This window comes from Leucoraja erinacea, chromosome 30, assembly GCF_028641065.1.
Source record: "Leucoraja erinacea ecotype New England chromosome 30, Leri_hhj_1, whole genome shotgun sequence".
NCBI lineage: Eukaryota > Metazoa > Chordata > Chondrichthyes > Rajiformes > Rajidae > Leucoraja > Leucoraja erinaceus.
This window is the reverse complement of record NC_073406.1, coordinates 20,753,811-20,781,310: the sequence shown is the minus strand read 5'-3', so window position 1 is coordinate 20,781,310 and position 27,500 is coordinate 20,753,811. Positions and strand designations below refer to the sequence as shown.

Here is a 27,500-nt window from a genome sequence, read left to right as displayed (position 1 = left end):
GCAGGAGAATGGGGTTGAGAGGGAAAGATAGAGCAGCCATGATTGAATGATGGAGTAGGCTTGATGGGCCGAATGGCCCAATTCTGCACCTAGAACTTATGAATTTATGAAATTGCTTTAACGAGGAAAAACCTGGCAAACAACATTAAAAATAAGCTCAAAATGATGACGTGACAATTATTCAGATTACCGCAGCACCAATAAAAGCCTCAGTTGACAAATGTGCAAAAAAAAATTTCCAAGCTAACATATTCTACTTCCTACTTAAATTGGGGATAATTTGATAAATTACAGAGGGTCATGTGTGCTGCCCTCGCTTGCTGGTGCTTGTCAACATCCATTTGGATCCACTGAGTGATCGCTGAATGTTACAAGCAATAACTGGAGCATCTGCACTTCCTTTTAAACAAAAACACATTTGAAGACTTGTTACCTCCCAGTAAACTCAACGGCGATAATTCTGAAACGGATCAGCTGATTAACATCAAACATATTGCAAGTGGCTTTGAGCCATTGAAGGCAGTCTTCATAACACACAGACACACAGACACACGCATACAGAGAGAGACGTGCTCACAGATTCAGATTCAGATTCAATTTTAGCTTTCACATACATACACACAGCTTTCACATACATATTCACAGCTTTCACATACATACACACAGAATACCCACAGGGACAGATGCACAGAACCATGCAGAAATAGAGGCAGAGACACACAGAGGCAGACACATGGACAGAGACAGAAGCAGGGGGACAGACACAGGCACACATACACAAAGGAGCAGGCAAAAACATACACACATAGGCTCATAAAAACACTTGCAGAAACATGGATACACACACTCAGTCACGAACACACAAGACACACATATACAATCACACAGACAAATACGCAGATTAGGACACATACATGCACACACACACACAACCATTTGATCAGCAGGGGGTGAGTGCAGCATTCAAGCAGCCGTCAAGTTCCATGTTCAGTATGTCATGGTCTTCCACTAACATTATCATTTGGCTGCTTTGAAAGCTCCTGAAATTAAAGGAAGCCGCTAATCTAATAAACCCCACAGCTTTCACTCTTCAGCTGCTTCTGTGGAAAGGCCGGGCGGCACGGCGGGGGAGGCAGGTGTCTTCTCAGATTAGAGGCACCACCAGTGTGGGCCAGAGTTTACCCCCTCCCACCGTGGCACGAGTCCAGAACCCAAACACAAACAGTCACCATCTGCCCACCCGGCTGCTCTGTGTGTCTCTCTCTCTGTCTCTCTGTCTGTGTGTCTCTGTGTTTCTCTCTCTCTCTCCCTCTCTCCCACTCTCTGTGTGTCTCTCTCTGTGTCTCTACCCATCTCTCTCTGTCTCTGTCTCTGTCTGTCTGTCTCTCTCTGTCTCTGTGTCTCTGTGCTTCTCTCTCTCTCTCTCTATCTGTCTCTCTCTCTGTCTGTCTGTCTCTGTCTCTCTGTCTGTGTGTGTGTGTGTGTGGCTCTCTCTGTCTCTCTCTCTGTGTGCGTGTCTCACTGTCTCTGTCTGTGTGTGTGTCTCTGTCTGTGTGTGTGTCTTCCTCTCTGTCTCGCTGTGTGTCTCCCTCTGTGTGTGTGTGTCTCTCTGTCACTGTGTGTGTGTGTGTGTCTCACTGTCTCTGTCTGTCTGTGTGTGTGTGTCTCTCTCTCTGTCTCGGTGTGTGTGTGTGTGTCTCCCTCTGTGTGTGTGCGTGTGTGTCTCTGTCAGTGAGAGGGACAGGGTGCTCTGGGCACTGCAGTCAAACGAGACAGAATGATCACCGTCTGCTGGGACACAAGCCAGATCAATCATTGCGTAGGAGGATCTGCAGATGCTGGTTTAAAGCGACAATAGACTCAATACTGGAGTAACTCAGCAGGTCAGGCAGCATCTCTGGAGAGAAGGAATGGGTGACGTTTCGGGTCGAGACCCTTCTTCAGACAGAGAGTCAGGGGAGAGGGACATAGAGATATGGAAGGATAAGGTGTGAAAGCGAGAGATCAAAGGCGACAAAGCTCAAGGGAAACGTCGAATGGATCATTGTTATTTGCCTTTTATTCTGTGCTTTGGTTTAGTTTAGTTTAGAGATACAGCACCAAAACGAAACAGGCCCTTCGGCCCTACGAGTCCGCACTGACCAGCAATCCCCGCACACCTACACTATCATGCACACACTAGGACCGGGGGAGAAGAACAAAGGGAAGAGATAAGACTTTGCCTTCCATCACAGTGAGGAGATGTTGGAGACTCACTGTGATGGATGTTTATGTAAACTGTGTTAAGTGCGGGTCTTGGGGTTTTTTTTGTAATGTAAAACTGTAGAAAATGCTATTTCGGTCAAACCAAGCTGTTCGAATGATAATAAAAGGCATTCTATTCTATTCTATTCTATCCTACGGACAATTTTACATTAACCTACAAACCTGTACGTTTTTGGAGCGTGAGAAGAAACCGAAGATATCGGAGAAAACCCACGTGGGTCACGAGGAGAACATACAAACTCCGTATAGACAGCACCCGTGGTCAGAATGGAACCCGGGTCCCTGGCGCTGTGAGGCAGCAACTCTTCCGCTGGGCCGCTTGGTGTGTAAACATACAGGGTATAAAACATTTAGTTGTGCAAATAAGTGAAAAGGACCTCGGCATGAATGCCTCCAATTTGAACAGGTGGGAGCTGGAACATCAGGGCCCAGGAACTCTTGGATTCATTTCAGTGACAATCCTGATTCATTTTAATGACAATCCTGAAAGATTTAAACTTTAGATGTATGTTTGCTCTATAGACATTGGGAACTGGAAGTCTTCAATCATATTTTTTTTAAATGGCAAATTAGTTGAACATTTTTTGAGCTTTAAGCAATTAAATATATTTAAGTTAATTGAACTTAATTTCAAAATTTCCAGTCTACATACAATAGTACTTTATTGTCACAGGTACCTGGGAACAGTAAAACTCTTCCTTTTTTTTCATTCAGTTCAGTCCTGCACTCAATAAACAGATCCTGGTGCATCTCTGCTGCCCCCGTTGCAACTTCATGACATCCTTCCTAAAGCTGGGTGACCAGCAACGTGCTGCCAGTGGTGGTGGTGAAGGCAGATACAACAGTGGTGTTGAAGAGGCTTTTCGAAAGGCACATGGATATGCAGGGAATGGAGGGATATGGGCTATGCGCAGGTAGATAAGTGATGGTCTTAGCATCATGTCTGGCACAGGCATTGTGAGCCAAAGGGCCTGTTCCTGTGGTGTACTGTTCTGTGTTCCAAGTGCGGTCTCACCAATGCCTATCATGATGTCCCACCTTTTTGTATTCGGTACCCTGCCCACGGAAGGCAAACGTGCCAAATATCTATTCACCACACGGTCCACCTGACTCGCCACCTTCAGGCAACCATGCACTCATGCTCACAGATCTCTGTGTTCTACAACACTCTCCAGGGCTCTACCAGTTACTGTGCAAGTCCGACACTGGTTAAACACACCAAATACAACACCTCACACCTGTCAGAGTTATATTCCATTGGCCACCTCTTGCTCCACCTTCTTAACTGTTATAGATTCTGTTGCAAAATTTAGATATCCTCTCTCATTGCCAACTATATCTCCAATTTTGATTGGTAAGGGTGTCAGGGGATATGAGGAGAAGACAGGAGAATGGGTTTGAGAAGGAGAGAGAGATCAGCCATGATTGAACGCTTGAGTAGACGTGACGGGCCACATGGTCTAATTCTGCTTCTGTATATTATGATTATCTACATTAACAATTTAGATAACAATGGTTTGCAAATTTACAAATTACATCAAAGTTCATGTTCATAAAGATAACAAATAGCAACGGACCCAGCTCCTGACCCTAACCCCTGAAGCACACATTGATCACAGGCCTCTAAACCGAAAAGCAATCCCCCACCAGTCTGAAGAAGGGTCTCAACCCGAAACGTCACCCATTCCTTCTCTCCAGAGATGCTGCCTGTCCCGCTGAGTTACTCCAGCTTTTTGTGTCTATCTTCGGTTTAAACCAGCATCTGCAGTTCCTCCCTACAGACCTCCACCACTACCATTTGACTCCCACCACTAAACCCAGTTAGAAACCATTTGGCTAGCTCCCCTAGGCATCCATGTGATCCAACCCGTGTGCGGACAGGACGCTGAAGCCAAGATGCCAAAAGGACATGAAGCCGAAAGGTTAGGGTTACGGTTAAAAATATTGATTTTTTAAAAAAAAAGTGTTTCATATCTATTTATCATTTTTGCGTCATGTCCTTTCGGCGTTTTGGCTTCGACTTCTTGTCCTTCAGCCTCCCGTCCGGGTACCGATCTCACCATCAGGACCGGCATGTCATGTGGGACTTTGTGAAAGGCCTTGCTAAAGTCTATGTAGACAACATCTACTGCTCTGCCCTCGTCAATCCTCTTGGTGACCTCTTGAAAAATCTCTATCAGATCGGTGAGACACAATTTCACACACACCAAGCCATGTTGTCTATCCCAGTAACTCTGTGCCTATACAAATTCTGGTAGATGCAGTCAGTAAGAATCCCCTCTGACAATTATCACAACAAATTCAACAAGTATTGACTGTAAAGTACTTTGGGTTAATGAAATATGCTGCATATACAGACATTTTTACACAATATGTTGTCTATCCCAGTAACTCTGTGCCTATCCAAATGCTGGTAGATCCCATCAATAAGATTCCCCTCTGACAATTATTCCAACAAATTCAACAAATATTGACGCTAAAGTACTTTGGGCTGATGAAAGTGCTGCATATACAGACATTTAGAGAAAAATAAAAGCACTTGATCTCTGTTTGCCCAACTGTAGCAATGTGTTTTTGGCTGGTCCAATTAGATGGAGAACGAAGCAATCAGAGTGAGCATGTCACCTGAAGTTTTAAAGAAAATAGCCTTGCTTAGTCATCTGTGGAGGTGTGTGGGTGGTTGTGGTGTACAACCCATTAAAAACAACCTCTGTACATGACTGCTTGTGGTTCCATCTGCCACAGCTTAGCTGATCTAAACGCTTTATGGTAAAAACCATCACCTATCCGAAATGAATCACCCAGTTTGATAATGCAAATAACTGCACACAATTCCCTCTCTAGTTTATGTCTGCACTGCACCGCTAATCGGTGGAATCCACTTGGATCAATGGATATTTAAGGCAGCGACAGAGAGGTTCTCGATTAGTACGGGTGCCAGGGGTAATGGGGAGAAAGCAGGAGAATGCGGTTGGGAGGGAAAGATAGATCAGCCATGACTGAGGAGCGGAGTAGACTTGATGGGCCGAATGGCCTAGTTCCACTCCCATCATTTATGAACATGAACTTATGAACTGCCATCACTTAAATAAATAACTTCGTAGGTTCTCGAAGCAGAATTAGGCCAATCGGCCCATCAAGTCTACTTCAACATTCAATCATGGCTGACCTATCTTTTCTTCTCAATCCCATTCTCCTGCCTTCACCCCATAACTCCTTACACCCATACTAATCAAGAATCTGTCAATCTCCACCTTGACTTGGCCTCCACAGCCGTCTGTCGCAATGAATTCCTCAGATTCATCACCCTCTGACTGAAGAAGGTCCTCCTCATCTTCTTTCTAAAGGGACATCCTTTTATTCTGAGGCTGTGCCCTCTGGTCCTAGACTCCCCCTCTTGTGGAAACATCCACTCCACATCCACTCTATCCAGGCCTTTCACTATTTGGTAAGTTTCAATGAGATTGCCCCCTCATCCTTCTAAACTCCAGCGACTCCACTACAGGCCCAATGCCGACAAACGCTCACCATATGTTAACCCACTCATTCCTGGCAATCTACAGGCTGTCTATTATCTCAGCTTCACAGAGCACCATACAGCACGGAAACAGGCCCTTCTGCCCAACTCATCCATGTTGAACAGGATGCCTCATCTTCAGCTCCTGCCATTCATCCATGTAAGGCCCATACCCCTCTAAACCTTTTCTATCCATGTACCTGTCCAAATATATTTTAAGTGATGTTCTTGTACTTGCCTTAACTACCTCCTCTGGCAGGTCATTCCATATATCCACCTGTGTGGAAAAAGCTGCCCCTCAGGTTCCTATTAAATCTTCACCACCCTCACCTTAAACCTATGTCCTCTAGTCTTTGATTCTCTCACCCTAGGATAAAGATTCTGTGCAGTTGCTGTATCTATCCCCCTCGTGATTTTATACACCTCTATAAGATCAATCACCCCTTAATCTCCTACACTCCAAGGAATAGTGTCCTAGCCTGCCCAACTTCTCCCTATAGCTCAGGCCCTCAAATCCTGGCAGCTTGCTTGTAAACCTTCTCTGGACTCTTTCCAGCTGAATGACAAAAACTAGTTTGGACATTGCCCTCAGCCACCACACCCTCTGTCTATTGTCAGAAACAGGCTCTTCAGCCCACCAACTACCAGAGAAGGTAGTGTTGTTAACATAGACTCGAATTCAAGTAAAACTCTAAAATGCTGGAGCACTCAGCCAGCATCTTAGTGTAGTTTAGTTTAGTTTAGAGATACAGCACAGAAACAGGCCCTTCGGCCCACGCCGACCAGTAATCCCCACACATTAACACTATCCTACGCACCAGAAACAATATACTTTATTTTAAACCAAAGCCAATTAACCTATAAGCCTGCATGTCTTTGGAGTGTGGGAGGAAACCGGAGCACCTGGGGAAAGCCCACGTGGTCACGGGGAGAACGTGCAAACTCTGTACAGACAGCACCCGTAGTCAGGATCAAACCGGGGTCTCTGGCGCTGTGAGGCAGCAGCTCTACCGCTGCGCCACCGCGCCCATCTCTGGAGGGAAACGGACAGACAACATTTTGGGTCGGGACCTTTCTTCACCAAGGTGAGCAGTAGTGATCCCAGAGGGGTAGACGTGAGAGAGGTCGCACAGAACTCCTGGACAAGAAACTTCTTCAAAGTGGGTCTAAATTTGGGCAGATTTGGAAGTGGAGCAGTGAAATGGAGACACAAGAGACTGCAGATAGTTTGTTTATTACTTAAGATTGAAGCTTCTGCAGCCCCTTGTGTGTCCAGACAAGAATGCCGTTCTCATCACAAGGTCATCCATGTGGAGTTTGCACGATCTCCCCGTGACCATGCCCTTTGGTTTCTCCAACATCCCAAAGACGCCCCACTTGGTTGGTTGGATGGCTGCTGTAAATTAGACCGGTGGAGGTCAGAGATGGGAGGGGGGGGGGGGGGGGGATGTACATGCGCAAAAACAGAGGAATGGATTTGATCGAAGAACTAGCCTAGGTTGAATGGCCTCTTCTATGTTGTGAGAAAATGTGACCAAAAATGATAACATTTGTAATGCAAATAAACATCTTTGACTGAAAGTCTATTCAGTGTAGTCACCAGTGTGTGTGCGTGCGAGTGGGAGAGTGTGTACATCTGTTACAAAAGATCGCTCTGATACTGGCCAGGTTGCATGTCTAACACCTTCACCTCAGAGTCAAAGTCTGATGGGTTGAAGTCTCACCCTGGCGTTGGGTGTAATACTCTGGGACTAGTCCAAGTAACCTCAGAGGGGCTGCACTTTAGCTCTGACATCAAAGTGGGAGTTTATTGACTGCCCAAACTTCCACTGTGACACTCGTGCGGAGACACAGAGCAGGGAATCAAGCCCTTTGGCCCAACTCATCCATGCCGACCAAGATGCCCGCCACGCTAATCCCATTTGCCGATGTTTGACCCATATCCCTCCAAACCTTTCCTGTCAATGTACCTGACCAAATGTCTTTTAAATGTTGTTATTGTACCTGTCCCAGCCACTTCCTCTGGCAGCTCGTTCCATAAACATACAAGATTGTTACTGGTTTGGACACGCTAGAAGCAGGAAACATGTTCCCGATGTTGGGGGAGTCCAGAACCAGGGGCCACAGTTTAAGAATAAGGAGTAAGCCATTTAGAATGGAGATAAGGAAACACTTTTTCTCACAGAGAATGGTGAGTCTGTGGAATTCTCTGCCTCAGAGGCAGGTTCTCTGGATGCTTTCAAGAGAGAGCTAGATAGGGCTCTTAAAAATAGCGGAGTCAGGGGATATGGGGAGAAGGCAGGAACGGGGTACTGATGGGGGATGATCAGCCATGATCACATTGAATGGCGGAGCTGGCTCGAAGGGCCAAAGGCCTACTCCTGCACCTATTGTCTATTGTCTAAACCCAGTACCTTCCTCCCAACCAACGTACCAACAACTAGAGATCAGTCCTGAGCTACTATCTACCTCATTGGAGACGCTCAGACTATCTTTGATGGGACTTTGCCCTGCACTAAACCTTTTCATGTATCTGTACACTGTGGATGGGTCGATTTTAATTGTGTATTGTCTTTCCGCTGACTGGTTAGCACACAACTAAAACATTTCACTGTATCTCGGTACAAGGGACAATATGCTAAACTCAACTCCTATGAAAACATTGCTCTCAGGTTGGAAAATAGGGGGAATTTTCCCTTGTATCTTGGCCAATGTAATCATCTTGTCATTATTACACGGCTACTGTCATAGTCATACAGAGACGAAACAGGCCCTTTGGCTCAACTCCATTGTGGGAACTCCCTCGACACAACTTGGTTGCAATGTTCACATGGTTCTAACTCCTCAGAAGCACTTTACATGCTTTATAATGAAGTGGTGATTTGGATAGGCAGGATAGACTCAAAAAGCTGGAGTAACTCAGCGGGTCAGACAGCATCTCTGGAGAAAAGGAATAGGTGACGTTTCGGGTCGAGACACTTCTTCAGGCTGAAGATGGGTCGAGACACGAAACGTCACCCATTCCTTCTCTCCAGAGATGCCGCCTGTCCCGCTGAGTCACTCCAGCAGTTTGTGTCTATCTTCAGTTTAAACCAGCATTTGCAGTTCCTTCCGACACATTTAGATAGATAGGGTTTGGTTTGGATTCTCAATGAAAAGTCAGACTTCATCGGAAACAGAGCGTGGCAAGGTGACAAAGCATGCTGTAGAAATGCAACTGGAAATTGTTTGAAATGGGCCATTTCCAGGAAAGAAAATAAAATGTCGGAATCATTGAGCAGGTCAGGCAGCATTATTGGAAAGAGAAGCAGAGGTAACGTTATGGTCCAAAGTCCATTCGTCAGAATGGGAGGGAGAGAGAGAGAGAAAATGAAGCCAACCAGGTTTTGGCACGGTGGCATAGCGGTAGAGTTGCTGCCTTATATACCCAGAGACTCAGGTTTGATCCTGACTACGGCTGCTGTCTGTGAGGAGTGTGCACGTTCTCACCGTGACCGTGTGCGTTCTCTCCGGGAGCTCCGGTTTCCTCCCACACTCCAAAGACAGGCAGGTTTGCAGGCTAATTGGCTTGGTAAAATTATAAATTGTCCCTAGTGCGCGTGTGGTGTGTGTGTGTGTGTGTGTGTGTGTGTGTGTGTGTGTGTGTGTGTGTGTGTGTGTGTGTGTGTGTGTGTGTGTGTGTGTGTGTGTGTGTGTGTGTGTGTGTGTGTGTGTGTGTGTGTGTGTGTGTGTGTGTGTGTGTGTGTGTGTGTGTGTAAGTTGCTTCCATCCACATCACCACTTCTAGGATATGCAACATAGCCGTTAGTCACAGAACCAGAACCTGATAGACCATCCCTCTAACAAGTGTATTATACTCGTGTAGATGGGGCATCTTGGTCGACATACAGGAGGTTGGGCCGAAGGGTCGGTTTACAGGAGTTAGTAGCGCAGCAGGTAGAGCTGCTGCCGCACAGCTCCAATGATCAGAGTTCAATCCTGACGGCCACTGTTTTGTTTCCGATGCTCCGATTTCCCCCCCACATCCCAAAGATCTGCCTACTGGCAGTGTAACGGGCAGTAAATTGCCCACTGTGTGGGTGAGCTGGAGAATCGGGGGGCAGTTGAGGGAGGACTAGTGCAGAATTAGTGTTGGGGCCCTTGACGTCAGCAGAGACTTAATGACTTAATACGATTTAATGACTCTAGAATGATAGGGCAGCACGGTGGTGCAGCGGTAGAGTTGCTACCTTATAGCACCAGAGACCTGAGTTTGATCCTGCCTAGGGGTGCTGTCTGTACGGAGTTTGTACGTTCCCCCCGTGACCTGCGTGCGTTTTCTCCGGTTTCCTCCCACACTCCAAAGACGTACAGGCTTATAGGCTAATTGGCTTGCTAAAATGATAAATTGTCCCTAGTATGTGTAGGATAGCGTTAGTGTGCCGAGATCGCTGGTCGGCGCGGACTCGGTGGGCCAAAAGGGCCTGTTTCCGTGCTGTATCTCTAAACTAAAATGATAGTTTTATAGAAAGTATTGACTTTGATCTTCACGATACTGAGGTGCTGTTTTACTTCACCGATAGTTGACAACTATTGCCGTTCCACAAACAGTAATGTAGATGTTTAACAAGATAGAGCGGTCCATATCTCTCACCGGCAGCTGAACAAACCCATGCACAAGTGGACAGGAAATCACTGGTGTACGAGCAGCTGCAACTCTCACACAAACCCTTCCACTGACACATTCACTTTTCACACAAACCTGTCACTATCGGCCACGGCAACTGCTGCCTATCGGCGAATCAGCCAGTCTCGAAGTGTACAAACACGGAACTGCAGATGCTGGTTTACCAAAAAAAAAACAGACCGACCTTCCAACCCCTTGTCCTGGGATCCAGAGAACTTGCCCGAGCGAGCTGATACTGTCGACAAAAGGACACAAAGTGCTGGAGTAACTCAGCGGCTCAGGCAGTATCTTCGGTGAACGCGCATATTTGAGGAAGGACATTTTTGCTATTGAGGGAGTGCAGCGTAGGTTTACAGGGTTAATTCCCGGGATGGCGGGACTGTCATATGCTGAGAGAATGGACGAGCTGGGCTTGTACACTCTGGAGTTTAGAAGGATGAGGGGGATCTCATTGAAACATATAAGATTGTTAAGGGCTTGGACACACTAGAGGTAGGATACGTGTCCCCAATGTTGAGGGAGTCCTGAACCAGGGGCCACCGTTTAAGAATAAGGGGTAAGCCATTTCGAACAGAGACGAGGAAACACTTTTTCTCACAGAGAGTGGTGAGCCTGTGGAAGTCTCTGCCTCAGAGGGCGGTGGAGGCAGGTTCTCTGGATGCTTTCAAGAGAGAGCCAGATAGGGCTCTTAAAAATAGCGGAGTCAGGGGATATGGGGAGAAGGCAGGAACGGGGTACTGATTGGGGATGATCTGCCATGATCACATTGAATGGTGGTGCTGGCTCGAAGGGCAGAATGGCCTACTCCTGCACCTATTGTCTATTGTCTATAGGCAAGGCTTTGGATAGGGACCCTTCTTTGGACTGATTGTAAAGGGGAGGGGAGAAGAAAGCTGGAAGAGAGGAGGGGCAGGACAAAGCACGACGTGTAATAGTTGACCACAGGCAGCAGAGGAGGGGGCTGATAGGCAGATGGTTGGACAAAGGCCAGAGATTTTTTAAAAGGTGGGAGACAAAAGGATTGAGGAGTTGCGAATTGTGAAGCCAGAGGAAGGAATGTAGGGGGAGGGGGAGGAAGGGGGAAATAGAGGGGACAGAGGGGAGGGGTAATTTATCAAACTGTATCCCGGCATTAACTTTAGACGCAAGCACGTGCCAACTGAACTGGAAAACTGCACAAGGAAGGAACAATGAACTGCACACGCTGGTTTACAAAGTCCTGGAGTAACTCAGCGGCTCAGCCAGCATCTCTGGAGAACATGGACAAGTGACGTTTTGGGTCAGGACCCTTCTTCTGATTGATTAAACTGCGTCATATTTATTAAGAAATTTGGACACCATTGTATTATTCTCATTTTAATTTATGTTGGATATTTAATATAATGAAACATATTTTCTGGCATTAACAAGATATCGCACGGGTTCTGTACAAAGGGCATTGTGAACGCAAGCTTGCTCATGGAAAATAATTGTAATTCCCAATGGTTCAGGTTGCATCTGCAGCAGTAGGCAAGGGGGCTACTTTAGCAGCCCTTATGATAGGTGACCGAATATGAAAGATCGCGACTCAAAACGTCAACAATCTATTTCCCAACACAGATGCTGCTCAATCCACTGCTCAACCTGAAACAAGTCCATTTGCGGGAAAGTATTCAATCTATTTTTGATACTACATCAGATCGGAGGTTAGAACACACGTCCAAAAGCAATTCAAAAATGCGCAGGTACGTAGAAAAGAGAGGTTAGTGTCTCGGATCACTGAAATGACCGAGACACTACATCTAGAAATAATAAGGCTTGTCTTGACTGACAAACCTGATCAATTTTCCAAAATATGGTCTCCTTTTATTGACTTTCTTCACCAACATAATGGTTGAACACAAACTCAAAACTGACGCTAGGGTCGGGTGAGCTAGCGTAGGGAAGGGCAGTGGGATATATCTCCGCTTCTTTCACTTCTTCGTTAGTTCTGGGGTTTTTCTTTCTTCTTTTTCGTGCCTTTCTCAAAATTCTTTCTTTTCTGTTTCATTTCTTCTTTCTTTCCCTTTTTTTCTTTTTCCTTTTTTCCGATTTAGTTATTAGTTTATAAAATGTTAAAATTGAAGCAGTACGAAAATTGTATAATTGTTATGTCGATTACTTTCTTCCTTTTACAATTGCTTCTAATAAAATAATATATAAATATATATATATTTTTTTAATAAAAAATAAAAATAAAAAAAAAGCAAGGGTTGGCATAAGTTTTAGACCAAAGCAGTTGATGATATTGCGGATTGCAATAAGGGCTTGTACAATGGCCCTTCTAATTTGCCCTTGAAAATAAATCACAGTGCTGTGTTATGGGGATCACTGAAGCAAACATATACAATTATAAAAAAGGACTGGACAAGCTAGATGCAGGAAAAATGTTCCCAATGTTGGGCGAGTCCAGAACCAGTCTTAGAATAAATGGGAGGCCATTTAAGACTGAGGTGAGAAAAAACGTTTCCACCCAGAGAGTTGTGAATGTGTGGAATTCCCTGCCACAGAGGGCAGTGAAGGCCAAGTCACTGGATGGATTTAAGAAAGAGTTAGATAGAGCTCTAGGGGCTAGAGAAATCAAGGGATATGGGGAGAAGGCAGGCACGGGTTATTGATTGGGGACGATCAGCCATGATCACAATGAATGGCGGTTGGCTCAAAGGTTCGAATGGCCTCCTCCTGCACCTATTTTCTATGTTTCTATGTTTCTAATGGCACGCCAGGATGGTGTGTGTGCCACTTGCAGACCAGCCTTCTGCTGCTGTGCCCATGGATGGCAGCAGCATTGCGATAGAATGACTCAGCTGGAGAATGCCTGGATCTGGATCTGGGTCTGGACGTCGTACGCTGGGTCTGGATGTAGGTAGAGCATCACTCAGCACCACACGGTCTGAGAGCTCTGTAGGGTTACAATTCCGCGCAGAACCTCCTCGAGATACATGTGATACTGAGCAACCTCTCATTATGGAGCTCTAGACCTATGGGGCCCTTTGGCCCAACTTGTCCATGCTGACCAAGTTGCCACACTGGGCTAGTCCCATTTGTCTGAATTTCATAACTTCATTAAGTTGCAAGGAGCAGAATTATGCCCGTCAGCCCATCAAGTCTACTCCGCCATTCAACCATGGCTGATCTATCTCTCCCACCTAACCCCATTCTCCTGCCTTCACCCCATAACCCCTGACACTCGTGCTAATCAGGAATCGATCAATCTCCATCTTAAAAATATCCATTGACTTGGCCTCCACAGTCTTATGTGGCAATGGTTTGCACAGATTCACCACCGTCTGACTAAATTTGGCCCATTGCCTTCTAAACCTTTCCTATCCATACACCTGTTCAAATAGTGGAGAGTACATAATGGCCAGAGTGAAATAATCAACTTCTGGGCATGGTTATCAGGAAGACCATGCGTGCAATGCTGCATTGGTGCAAGTGGGACACATACCTTTTTGTATCAGAAGACAACCTGTGTTGTAGAATCCATAATTCCATTGCTACCCATCTGACATCCAGCTAGCACGGCCTCATGCTTGAGCTGGGCGTTTCTGAGACTCTGAAATACAAAAATGGAAAACACAGTCAATAAGGAGTGTCATAGGAATGGATTTCAGTCTCGATCGGAAACCTCACCTGTCCATTCTTTCCCCGGATGCTGCCTGACCCGCTGAGTTCCTCTGTTCCTTCAGTACTCAAGAAGAGTCCCGACCCAACACATTACCTGTCCATGTTCTCCTAGGATGCTGCCTGACCCACTGGGTTACTCCAGCACTTTGTGTGTGGTTTTTTTTTGTAAACCAGCAGCTACATTTATAGAATCATAGAGTCATACAGTGTGGAAACAGGTCCTTCGCCCAACCTTCCCACACTGGCCAACATGTCCCATTTACACTCGTTCCACCTGCCTGTGTTTGGCCTATTTCCCTCTAAACCTGTCCCATTCATGTACCTGTCTAAATGTTTCCTAAACATTGCAATAGTAACTGCCTCAACTACCTCCTCCGACAGCTCGTACCATACACCCACCAACCACACTTTGTGTGAAAAAGTTACCCCTCAGGTTCCTATTAAACCTTAAATTGCAGCGGCAGAGTGGCAGTCTTACAGCGCCGGGAATCTGGGTTCAATCCTGACTACGGGTGCTGTCTGTACAGAGTTTCCATGCTCTTCCCATAACCTGCGTGGGTTTTCTCCGGGAGTTCCAGTTTCCTCCCACACTCCAAAGGCGTACAGGATTGTAGGTTAATTGGCTTCAGTAAAAATGGTAAATTGTCCCTAATGTGTGTAGGATAGTGTTAGTGTGCGGGGATCGCTGGTCGGCACCGACTCGGTGGGCTGGAGGGCCCGTTTCCGCACTGTATCTCTGAACTAAACTAAATTGATAAAACTGTAAAATGTTAGCTCCGTGATCACCATAAAAGCTATTCCACTCCAGATTTATTTAATTAATAATTCTTCAGCTGCTCTGAAGGGGTTAAAAATACCCGTCTCTATATCCATCGCACAGCCCCCCGGAGATTGAGTTCACCGCGACACTACCAAGGGCAGAATAATGAAAGGCATGGATAGAGTGGATGTGGAAAGGATGTTTCCACTGGTGGGAGAGTCTAGGACCACAGGTCACAGCCTCAGAATTAAAGTGTGCTCATTTAGAAAAGAGATGAGGAGGAACTTCTTTAGTCAGAGGATAGTTAATCTGTGGAACTCATTGCCACAGAGGGCTGTGGAGGCCAAGTCAGTGGATATTTTTAAGGCAGAGATAGACAAATTCTTGATTAGAACGGGTGTCAAGGGTTATGGGGAGAAGGCAGGAAAATGGGATCAGCCATGGTTGAATGGCAGAGTAGACTCGATGGGCTGAATGGCCTAATTCTACTCCTATCACTTATGAACAAGCCCCTGCTACAATAAGTTGGCTTTCTTTGTTGCCCAAACGTGCAGAGGATGCAACGAGGCAAAGCGCTCGGCAAAGATCTAGACCATCAGTGTTACACAAACAAGCAAGTCGTGCTCTACGAGCTGTGAACGAGCAAAGGCCTGGTGAAGCCACACCACAACAAACAGGCCCCGGGACTTGAAAACAGATTTAGCTCCAAAGGGGGCCTTCAGGCACCAGGTACAGGGGTGTTTAAGGTGCATCTACTGAAGGTTGCAGGTCAGCCGACCAGCGTGAAACTGGTGTAGTTTTACACCGGCACTATATGGAACGACCCAGTTTAGTTTAGTTTATAGATACAGCACAGAAACAGGCCCTTTAGCCCACCGAGTCCATGCCGACCAGCGTGGTCTCTCCCTCTCTCTCGTGTTCTCTCCCTCTCTCTCATGTTCTCTGTCTCTCTCGCTCCCTCTCTCTCTCTCGTGTTTTCTCTCTCCCTCTCATGTTCTCTCGCTCTCTCTCTCTCTCTCTCTCATTCTCTCTCTCTCGTCGTTCTCTCTCTCGCTCTCTCTCTCCCTCCCCCCCCCTCACCCACCCTCCTCTCCCTCATCCCCCTCTCCATCACAAGTAAAACAGAAGATACAGGAACTGCTCATGCACTGTGTGTGGGAAATTAGAGCTTTGTGTAGTTCTAGAGGTACAGCATGGAAACTGGCCCTTCAGCCCACAGAGTGCACGCCTACTATCAATCATCCGTCCAGACTAGTTCTGTGTTATCCCACCTTCTCATTCACTCCCTACACATTAAGGCCAATTTGTCAGAGACCAAACAACCTACAAACCCACACGTCTAGGCGTGGAAGGGGACGAGCATTTGGAGAGAACCCGTGCGGCCACGGAGAGAACGTACAAACTCCACACAGACAGCACCCGTGGTCAGTTCATAAGTTATTGGAGCAGCATTAGGCCATTTGGCCCATCAAGTCTACTCCACCATTCAATCATGGCTGATCTATCTCCTTCCTAACCCCAGTCTCCGGCCTTCTCCCCATAACCTCTGGCAAACCCATACTAATCAAGAATCTATCTATCTCTGCCTTAAAAAATATCCACTGACTTGGCCTCCGCAGCCCTCTGTGGCAATGAATTCCAGGATCGAACCCGGGTCTCTGGCGCTAAGGGGAAGCTGCTCTGCCAGCTGTGCTGCCCTCTGGAGGGGTGAGGTGAAGGAGTGGAGACAATCAAAGACAAGGTCTCCAGCTGGGTGGAGGGAAGGAGAGATGGGGATGTACCAGTAGTGCAGGCTGAAAGGGGTGGTAAAGGTTACAAATAAAAGTTGAGTCTGCAGGCAATGCAATCGGGGTGATTAATGAAGTAAAAATAGGAAATGCTGGGAATGGCCAGAAGGCCAACAAGCATTAGTGGAAGGGGGGGGGGGGGGGGGGGGGGGGGGGGGGGGGGGGGGGGGCGGGTGTGGGAAGAAGCAAAGAGAACACTTTAGGTCTGAGACATATAAGATTATTAAGGGCTTGGACACACTAGAGGCAGGAAACATGTTCCCGATGTTGGGGGAGTCCAGAACCAGTGGCCACAGTTTAAGAATAAGGAGTAAGCAATTTAGAATGGAGACGAGGAAACACTTTTTCTCACAGAGAGTGGTGAGTCTGTGGAATTCTCTGCCTCAGAGGACAGTGGAGGCAGGTTCTCAGGATGCTTTCAATAGAGAGCTAGATGGGGCTCTTAAAAATAGCGGAGTCAAGGGATATGAGGAGAAGGCAGGAACGGGGTACTGATTGGGGATGATCAGCCATGATCACATTGAATGGCGGTGTTGGCTCGAAGGGCCAAATGGCCTACTCCTGCACCTATTGCCTACTGTCTATTGAGTCCCATCAATGCACTTGCAGAGTGTCGTCAGCATTCCCCGTTTTATTTCGGTTTTCCAACATCTGCGGTTTTACATTTATCCGCAAACAAAACGTTGAGATACCCAAAGAGGAGAGAGGGGAAATAAAGCTCAGGTTACGGAGATACGGTGGCGCAGCGGTAGGGCTGCTGCTTTACAGCACAATGGAGCGCCGGAGAACTGGGTTCGATCCCGACGACGGGTGCTGTCTGCACGGAGTTTGTACGTTCTCCCCGTGATCTGCGTGGGTTTTTCTCCGAGATCTTCGGTGTCCTCCCACGCTCCAAAGGCGAAACAGGTTTGTACGTTAGACAAAAATGCTGGGGAAACTCAGCGGGGGGGTGAGACTGCCTCTATGGAGCGAAGGAAATAGGCAACGTTTCGGGACGAAACGTTGCCTATTTCCTTCGCTCCATAGAGGCTGTCTCACCCGCTGAGTTTCTCCAGCATTTTTGTCTACCTTCGATTTTCCAGCATCTGCAGTTCCTTCATAAACAGGTTTGTAGGTTAATTGGTTTGATTCATTGACTTGATAAAATGTCAAAATGCGGAGTGATGCTCTACCTAATGCTTTTCAGCGTACTACATCTGGATCCAGATGTGAAATATTAGGTGAGAATGGCTGGTCACCAGAAATTGTTTAATTCAAGATATTAGGGCGGAGCGGTGGCACACCGGCAGAGATCAGAATCAACCTTGACTACTGGTGCTTGTCTGCACAAAGTTTGTACGTCCTCCCCATGCCCGCGTGGGTTTTCTCTGGGTGCTCCAGTTTCCTCCAACGCTGCAAAGACGTACACGTTTGCAGGTTAATCGGCTTCGGTAAGATTGTAACATTGTCCTTATGCCCCTGTCCCACTTAGGAAACCTGAACGGAAACCTCTGGAGACTTTGTGCCCCACCCAAGGTTTCCGTGCGGTTCCCGGAGGTTTTTGACAGTCTCCCTACCTGCTTCCACTACCTGCAACCTCCGGCAACCACCTGCAACCTCTGGGAACCGCACGGAAACCTTGGGTGGGGCGCAAAGTCTCCAGAGGTTTCTGTTCAGGTTTCCTAAGTGGGACAGGGGCATATTACTGCCTCACAGCGCCAGAGACCCGGGTTCCATCCGGATTACAACATGGAAACAGGCTCTTCGGCCCACTGAGTGCATGCTGGCCAGTGATCCCCGCACACTGGCACTATCCAACACACTAGGGACAATTTCACAGAAGCCAATTAACCTACAATACCCTGTACATCTTTAGAATGTGGGAGGAAACCGGAGCAGCCGGAGAACAGCTATATGGTCACAGGAGGAATGTGCGAACTCCACATAGACAGCAACAGTAGTCAGGATGGAACCCGGGTCTCTGGCGCTGTGAGGCAGTAATATGCCCCTGTCCCACTTAGGAAACCTGAACGGAAACCTCTGGAGACTTTGCACCCCACCCAAGGTTTCCGTGCGGTTCCCGGAGGTTGCAGGTGGTTGCAGGTAGTGGAAGCAGTTAGGGAGACTGACAAAAACCTCCGGGAACCGCACGGAAACCTTGCGTAGGGCTCAAAGTCTCCAGGGGTTTCCGTTCAGGTTTCCTAAGTGGGACAGGGGCATAAGTGTGTCGGTTAGTGTTAGTGTACGGAGCGATCACTGGTCGGCGCAGACTAGGTGGGCCGAAGGACCTGTTTCCGTGCTGTATCATCTAAAGTCAAGCTAGGATTGGTTTCCCCCAATGCAGAGGTGACGGGGAGGGGAAGCGCAGGCTCCAGGAACCAAAGTGATGCAGCGGGTAGAGCTGCTGCCCCACAGCATCAGAGATCCGGGATCAACCATCGATCACCCATTCACACTAGTTATACATTATCCCACTTTCTCATCCACTCCGTACACACTTAGGAGCAGTGAGCAACCAACCCACAAACCCGCACGTCTTTGGGACTGGAGCACCTGGGAGGAAACCCAGGCGGTCACAGGGAGAGCGTGCAAACTCCACACCGACAGCAACCGAGGTCAGGTTGAAACCCGTGCCTGTGCTGCCCACAGTTTTTTTTTGATCATGCTTCACATACACTTGCGGCACGTCGGGCCACTATGCTCCGTTAGAGGCGATGCACGAGTGCAAGTTGTTGTTGCTTCAGAGCGAACAGGTCTTCAACCTCTCAGCCCGTGCGGTCGAGGGGGAAGTTAGAAACCAACAACACCAAAACGCTCAACTCATCCGTAGACTTACAAACACAATAACAGGAAATCCAAGAGCGGAACAGAAACTACACATACTGCAACCAGAGAAAGCAACTCCCCGCTCACCAACAACCCCCCCCCCCCAACCCCCACCGCCAGTTCTCACAACACGTTCTATTTTAGTGGCAGTGTGCGGAGGAAATAACTCGAGACCCTCCGTGCAAAGTCCCCGCTCTTGGGAGAAACGGGGGCACTTGTGATAAATTGCAAACGGTGCAAACTGCTGCTGATTCTGATCTTGCTCCACATTGATTCAACGCGGGGGGTGGGGGGGGGGAGTGCTGGATGCGCTGGTGTTGTTTATGCCCCAGTTATCGTACGAGCTCTTCCTAGAAGTGCCCCATTTGGCCCCACACCTGCTGCTCTCAGGTGTAGTCTGACCAGGATGTTTACCAAAGAGGAACTATCAGGTGGCAAGCTGCCAACCCAGGCTGGCATGTTCCGTAACATGACACCAGCTACAAACAGGTGGCGGAGACAAGCGTCTATGGGGACGGGCAACTTCTCCAACTCTCTCTCTCTCTCACAGTCACCAACCTACCCCCCGACCGACGAGAAAACAGAACTTAGACTGTATCAGTAGAAGCAAGGAACTGCAGATGCTGGTTTACAAAAACAAAAAAGGGCACAAAGTGCTGGAGTAGCTCTGAAAGCGCAGACTAGACGCGAAGGGCCGAATGGCCTACTTCACCTCCTACGTCTTATGAACTCAACGGGTCAGGCAGTATGTGTCGGAAGGAAGATTGAGGGGGATCTTATAGAAACTTACATTCTTAAGAATTCTTAAGGGGTTGGACAGGCTAGATGCAGGAAGATTGTTCCTGATGTTGGGGAAGTCCAGAACAAGGGGCCACAGTTTAAGGATAAGAGGAAAGTCTTTTAGGACCGAGATGAGAAAACCATTTTTCACACAGCAGTGGTGAATCTGTGGAATTCTCTGCCACAGAAGGTAGTTGAGGCCAGTTCATTAGCTATATTTAAGAGGGAATTAGATGTGGCCCTTGTGGCTAAAGGGATCAGGGGGTATGGAGAGAAGGCAGGTACAGGATACTGAGTTGGATGATCAGCCATGATCATATTAAATGGCGGTGCAGGCTCGAAGGGCCGAATGGCCTACTCCTGCACATATTTTCTATATTTCTATTTTCTATGAACTGCGAATGCTGGTTTATACCGTCGATAAACTCACAATGCTGGTGTAACTCAGCGGGTCAAGCATCATCTAGGGAGAAAAATCATAGGTGGCGTTTCAGCACGGAACCCTTCTTAGTCTGAAGAAGAGTTCCGACCCGAATCGTCACCTATTCCTTTGCTCCAAAGATGCTGCCTGACCTGTTGAGGTATTCCATCATTTTGGGTCAGGCAGCATCTCTGGAGAACACGGATAGGTAATGTTTTGGGTTGGAACATTTCTTCAGACTGATTCAGAAGGAAGGGTCCCGACCCGAAACGTCACCTATCCATGTTCTCTGGAGATGCTGCCTGACCTGCTGAGTTAAGGGCCTGTCCCACTTACGCAACGTTTTCGGCGACTGCCGGCACCCGTCACAGGTTGCCGCTGAATTTTCAACATGTTGAAAAATTTCGGTGACCTATGACGGGTGCCGGCCGTCGCCTGTAAAGGTCGTATAAGTGGGACAGGTCCTTTACTCCAGCACTTTGTGTCCTATTTTAGACAGTATCAACTTGTTCGAGCAGTTTTCTGGATCCCAGGGCATGGGATTGGAAGGTTGGGTTTTTGCAGAAGGCAAGAGCCTTCTTCTTCCTGCGAATGAAACATAAACCAAAGGAAGAGTTAGATCTTTGAAGCAGGTTGTGTCTCTGGTCAATGTGGGTGGGTGGTTGCAGGGCAGGGTGACATTGTCTGTCTCTGTTCTGTCACATGTCTGCTCCATCTCCACACGGTGGGTCTGTTGAGCTTCACCCATGTCCTCTGGGTAGCTGGGGAGATGAGGTTGCCTTGGGAACTTCAGCTCTGATTCACAAGAATTTGCACAGCGCCCAAAAAACATAAAAGTTAGGAAAAGTCCAGCGTCCATCATTTGGAAACAAAAACCAATGGCTATTTGACAACACCGCAAAACCAATTAGATCAACAAAAGGGTCTTGGAACTACTTAATGGGCCTGTCCCAAAATCTTAGGTGATTTTTGAGGGCGACTGTCATAGTCGTAGCAGGTCGCTGAAAAACCGGTGACTGGACTACTGGGCCTGCCCTACTTAGGCGATTTTTTTAGGCGACTGGCAGCGAATACGAATTCACCGAAGTAAGACAACCTACCTTAACCTGGCCACAACCTACGACAGCACCTACGTCAAGCTACGCTCATTGGCGTCAAACCCACGTTCTCTGAAAATTGTTCAACGTTGAAAATCCAGCAGCGACCAGAAAGACGCTGCGACTCTTTGGGCAACTGGGGAGACTGACTACTCACAACCATACTGGCGTCACCTCGGCAGCCATGTGGCGACTGCCTAGTCGCCTATAGTCGTCTAAAAAAAATCTCGTAAGTGGGACGTGCCCATTACTCTCCAAGCAAATAAACGACTCAAGATGGAGACAAATCTGCAACTCCTCAAAGGGACATTAAAACTCTCCGTTGAGAGAGTCCAGCAGAAACAGGCCTGAATCACGAGGTCGGGATCGAATCCGGGCCTCCAGCACTGCAAGGCAGCAGCTCTACCCGCTGCGCTACCGTGCCGCCCTTTGTTCTCTCAACGCCAGGAAAGCAGTGGCAGGAGAAACAACACCAATTTTCCAAATGGACTGAACAGAGGCCACAAGGAGGTTTATTTGAGCATCCTTACAACGTAGGCCTCACCAGGTTCAGCCACTGCGTGCTGTGACAGAGATAGTGGTCACTAAGAGGTTAATCTGGGGTGGGGCCAGGGTAAAGGCAGGGGGGAGGGGGGGGGGGGGGGTGAGTTGTGGGCCGTGTGGGGACTCAGAGCAGAGTCTCCATGCCCAATCCAGTTTCAACCACTCACTCTGTGAACCCAGGTGGAAAAACCAGAGACATTTACAAGATGCGCAGTGCGTTCATTCTCAGCTCTAGAGAACGGGGGAAATCTGAGCGGCTCATTTCTGAAGTAGCGACCCACATCAAAGCTTTCGCAATCTTCGTGCCGAACTGGCACACATTCCCCCGCATAATAGTCTCATCTTACACCAATCTGCCCACTCCACTGTCCTCCCCCGTACCTTCTCAAAACCTACTACCACCTTTCTCACAGTTTGCTGTGTAAATGGCGGTGCTGCAACCAAGGCCAATGCATTGATTACATGAAGAAAGACAGTGCTGCTGCCACACATCCGGCAGAGATCCAGGTTCCGTCCTGACCTCTGGCGCCATCCGTGTGGAGTTTGCACGTTCTCTTAGAAACATAGAAAATAGGTGCAGGAGGAGGCCATTCGGCCCTTTGAGCCAGCACCGCACTGTGACTGCCAGCGTATCCTCCGTGTGCTCCAGTATCGTCCCACGTGCGGGTTTCTAAGTTAATGGGCCCTCTGTAAATCGCTTCCAGTGTGTAGGGTGTGGGTAAGAAAGTGGGATAACTAGTGCAAAAGGGTGACCAATGGTCAGAGTGGACTTGATGGGCCGAAGAGTCTGTTGTTCATGCTGTAGCTCACAGTTTTAAAAAAACCCATTGATTGCAGAAGAGAGAAGGGATGACCCCAAGGTCAAACCTCAACACATGGAAGATCGAAACTCAAGGCACGAGTCAACTAGGAGTCAAAGTGGGTGTAAGATATACGGTGAATGGATGTTGCAACACACACACACTGGAGTTAAACACTAATGTTAAAGAAGGCAGGTCAAAGGGACAGTCTAGACTCACCAGTAAACCAGATGGAGGAAAAAAAAGACCCAAAACATTAATTTTGTGGCTTCTCCCTCCATAGATGCTGCATGACCTGCGGAGTGTTTCCTGATTTAGTGATTTAGACTGTAGACTTTAGAGATACAGCGTGGATCAGGCCCTTTGGCCCGCGGAGTCCATGCCGACCAGTGATCATCACGAGCACTATCCTACACACGAGGGACAACTGACAATTGTTTTCACCGTAACCAATCAACCTGCAAACCTGAAGAAAGACACAAAGTGCTGGAGCAACTCAGTGGGTCAGGCAGCGTCTCTGCTGGGAAAGAATGGGTGGCATTTCGGGTCGGGACATTTCTTCGGAACGAAAAAGCATGGGTGACGTTTTGACTTCTACAAACTAGCCCGTATTTGGATTGTGGGAAGAAACCAGAGCACCCGGAGAAAGCCCACGCGGTCTCAGGGAGAACCTATAAACTCTGCAGAGACAGTGCCCGAGGTCAGGATCGAACCCAGGTCTCCGGTGCTGAGAGCCACTGTGCTGACCATGCTTTAGTTTAGTTTACTCTACCTAGGTACAGTGAAAAGCTATTGTTGCATGCTATCCAGTCAGCAGAAAGGCAACACCGAAGAAGGGTCTCAACCCGAAACGTCACCCATTCCTTCTTTCCAGAGATGTGCCCTGTCCCGCTGATTTACTCCAGCATATTGTGTCCATCTTCGATTTAATCCAGCATCTCCGCTTCCTTCCAATGCACGATTAGAATCGAGCCATTTACAGTGTATAGATACATGATAAGGGAATAACATTTAGTGCAAAGTAAAGCCAGCAACATGCTCTAGCCTAAACCATCAGTGCTATGCTTGTCAAATTACTTCACAAATGATTAAATACGACCAGGCACCCGCCCACCAACACCAACACCAAAGCAACAAGGCTGCAACATAGCAGCTGCCACATTCTAAGGGCGAGGCTGCATTGGAGGGCGAGTGTTAGCAGCAGAAGGCGAGAAATGCTGACCGCTAATGCTGGCCTGGTCTCCAATTCCAGGAACAAAGTTGCTCAAGTAGTCAGGGCGACACAGGCTTCCTTGAAGAAGACGCCAGAAGCAGCAACAGCTCCGCACTGCCCTCTGTTACGCAGAGGTCAGCATTCAATCTCAAACTGCTGGGCAGGATTCCGAGAATCACATTCTCAGGAGTTCCTTCTCAGAACACAAGATGCAGCAACATGACAGGAATAAACCAGCTAATGCTTCCCTTTTTCAAACCCAGCTTCAAATGGAAGTTCCTTTTCGATTACAAGTATTGCTCTCAGCAACAAAGAAATTGTGCTTGTGAGGGATGGATTACATTTAGAAAAAAACACACACACAATGTTCAGGAGGAACCCAGCAGGTCAGACAGCAAAGATAGACACAAAATGCTGGAGTAACTCAACAGGACAGACAGCGTCTCTGGAGAGAAGGAACGGGCGACGTTTCGGGTTAAGACCCTTCTTTAGACTCCTGCTCGCCATGTCAGACACCATCTCTGGAGAACATGACATTTCGGGTCGGGACCCTTCTTCAGTGTCTGAAGGTCCCAAAATGGGTTGGGAAGATTGCAACCTTCGCGTGTCCGCCCTGTTTCGACGAATGCAATCAACTTGGCGTGCACAATCAAATAAGATCATATAGAACAAGTTGTCCTACAACTTTAGGCTGTGCACGCCATATGCAAGAAGAAAAAGGACCCGAAATGTCACGTATCCATGTTCTCCAACGATGCTGCCAGACCCACTGAGTTACCCCAGCGCTTTCTTTTTTTTCCCCCTGAACTTGGTAACAAGTTTGGAGGGGATGATGATGTAGAATGCCGAGCTATAGTCCACGATGCCAGCTCGATGCAAGTAGAAATCAGTCTGAAAATGTGTCCCGACCCAAAACGCCACCTATCTGTGCTCTCCAGAAATGCTGCCAGACACGCTCAGTTCGTCCTGCACTTTGTATCTTTTCTGGTAAACTAGCACCTGCAGTTCCTTGTGTTAAAAAGGATTAAATCAAACGGCCAAAGAAACCCTGTTTAAGAGGGAACTGCAGATGCTGGAGAATCGAAGGTTACACAAAAAAGCTGGAGAAACTCAGCGGGTGCAGCAGCATCTATGGAGCGAAGGAAATAGGCAACGTTTCGGGCCGAAACCCTTCTTCAGACTGATCGGGGGCGGGGGTGGGTGGGGACAAGAAAAGGAAAAAGGAGGAGTAGCCAGAAGGCTGGGGGATGGGAGGAGACAGCAGGGGGGCTGAGGAAGGGGAGGAGACAGCAAGGACTAACAAAATTGGGAGAATTCGATGTTCATGCCCCTTGAGGAAGGGTTTCGGCCCGAAACGTTGCCTATTTCCTTTGCTCCATAGATGCTGCCGCACCCGCTGAGCTTCTCCAGCACGTTTGTCTACCTTTAATCAAATTGCTTAAGGATATTGCAACAGTCTATTGGACTTGCACTGATGTATACTTGAAGTGTGACAACTTGTGGTTGTAATTGCACCTTTCATTCAATGTGACATCCCAAGACACTTACTTAAGCAACAACACACAACAATATCCGGTTTGGTAGCATAATGGTTAAGTTAGTGGATCAGGATCCAAAGTGTGGATAACTGATCCAAACATAAAGGGCCTGTCCCACCAGCATGCGCCTGCATGCGGCAAGCGTGACCAAACCAGAGGTGGGAGCCGCGCGGAGGTCGGGTGAGTGACACGGCGTCGAGGTGGCTGCGCACGCCCGTCGAGACGGTGTGTACAGCGTCGAGGTGGCTGCGGGCCGGCAGGCCGTTGGCGCGCAGACTTTTTAAACACCGTCAGTTTTTCGGAGCCCCGCGCGATGTCGGGACCAGCTCCGCACGACTCCATACGGCTCCGGCGATCGAAGTGGGACCGGCCCCACGAGGCCGTACGGCTCAAACGTTAGGTCGCGATTGCCGCATGCAGGCACATGCTTGTGGGACCAGCCCTTTAGGTCGCGCTTGCCGCATGGAGTCGCATGCCCGTGAGACAGGCCCTTAAGACTTTGAATTGCACCTCAATATTCATGGGACACGGATACTTAAATAAATCTGGCATCAATACCAGTAGCAATATAATTAGCAGTGACGACAACACTTCATTATTGTTTGAAATGTCACCTGCTATCCTTATCCTGTGTGTGATTAGAGGGCCATCCACCTGTGCAACACGTTTTTTTATTTGACCAGAGGACATTGCTTGGCCAATTATTTTGTTCCCGTTCGATGTGCTCCTGAACTGGCGGTACAGTGGTGCCGCATGCAGAGCTGCTGCCTCATAGTGCCACAGACACGTATTCGATCCTGACCTCCGGTTCATGCCTGTGTGGAGTTTGCACGTTCTCCCTGTGAACTCGTGGGTTTCCTACGGGTGCTCGGGTTTCCCCCCACATCCCAAAGACGTGTGGTTTTCTAGGTTAATCGGCCTGTAAATTACCCCGCTACATGAGGAGACTCAGACAGAGGAAATATTTAACACTCCATCTGGCCACATTATTCATCACCAATGGCATCTTACACACTTGGGACATCTGGCAAGGCCAGCAGCATAACCAAGGACCAGTTTCACCCTGGTCACTCCCTCCTCTCCCCTCTCCCATCAGGCAGGAGGTACAAAAGTTTGAAAATGCACACCTCCAGATTCGGGGACAGTTTCTTTCCAGCTGTTATCAGGCAACTGAACAGTCCTCTCATCAGCTAGAGAGCAGTCCTGACCTCCCATCTAACTCAATGGAGTTCATTGAACTCTCTTTAATCTGACTTTATCTTGCACTAAATGCTATACCCTTCACCTGTACGCTGTGGAAGGCTTGATTCTAATGATGTATAGTCTTTTCTTTGACTGGATAGCACGCAAACAAATGTTTTTCACTGTTCCTTGATACACGCGACAATAATAAACACAAGACATAGGTTTCATAGTCACCATTTGATAGTCACAGTCAAACAATGACTAGTTTCATGGCCATCGTCACCAGTTTCATTGTCACTATTGGTACTAGACTTTATGCTGGATTTAACTAACTACTTCTAAAAGCGGTGCTGGAATTTAAACTCTTGGATTTGATTCAATGGTCCACACCTTGGAATTCCAATCTTCTGGCCAACTTCCCATCATCCCGACACAAACTCACTCTAAACCTGGTTGCACCTGGTCCCAACTCAGA

General features: G+C 47.8%; 1 protein-coding gene across 1 annotated transcript in view; it reads right to left on the bottom strand.

Annotated features, from left to right (window-relative positions):
* pik3cd (phosphatidylinositol-4,5-bisphosphate 3-kinase, catalytic subunit delta) overlaps positions 1-27,500 on the bottom strand; it is a 153,514-nt gene that overhangs the window by 94,285 nt on the left and 31,729 nt on the right. Inside the window, exon 3 of the mRNA XM_055659628.1 lies at positions 13,918-14,025. The gene's annotated coding sequence lies outside the window, so the exon portion shown is untranslated. The remainder of the gene's footprint in view (positions 1-13,917; positions 14,026-27,500) is intronic.